The following is a 679-nucleotide window of genomic DNA, read 5'->3' as shown; positions in this document are numbered from 1 at the left end:
TGATTTATGTCATAGTGTGTTCTGCCTATGTTTTCCTCTAAGAGTTTGATAGTGTGTGGCCTTACATTTAGGTCTTTAATCCATTTTGAGTTTATTTTTGTGTATGGTGTTAGGGAGTGTTCTAATTTCATTCTTTTACATGTAGCTGTCCAGTTTTCCCAGCACCACTTATTGAAGAGGCTGTCTTTTCTCCATTGTATATTCTTGCCTCCTTTATCAAAGATAAGGTGACCATATGTGTGTGGGTTTATCTCTGGGATTTCTATCCTGTTCCATTGATCTATATTTCTATTTTTTGCCAGTACCATACTGTCCTGATTACTGTAGCTTTGTAGTATAGCCTGAAGTCAGGGAGCCTGATTCCTCCAGCTCTATTTTTCTTTCTCAAGATTGCTTTGGCTATTCGGGGTCTTTTGTGTTTCCATACCAATTGTGAAATTTATTGTTCTATTCTGTGAAAAATGCCATTGGTAGTTTGACAGGGATTGCATTGGATCTGTAGATTGCTTTGGGTAGTAAAGTCATTTTCAGTGTTGATTCTTCCAGTCGGATAACATGGTATATCTCTCCATCTGTTGGTATCATCTTTAATTTCTTTCATCAGTGTCTTATAGTTTTCTGTATACAGGTCTTTTTTCTCCCTAGGTAGGTTTATTCCTAGGTATTTTATTCTTTTTGT

Source organism: Physeter macrocephalus, chromosome 6 (genome assembly GCF_002837175.3).
Source record: "Physeter macrocephalus isolate SW-GA chromosome 6, ASM283717v5, whole genome shotgun sequence".
NCBI classification, from domain to species: domain Eukaryota; kingdom Metazoa; phylum Chordata; class Mammalia; order Artiodactyla; family Physeteridae; genus Physeter; species Physeter macrocephalus.
Note: the sequence above shows the minus strand (reverse complement) of the source record.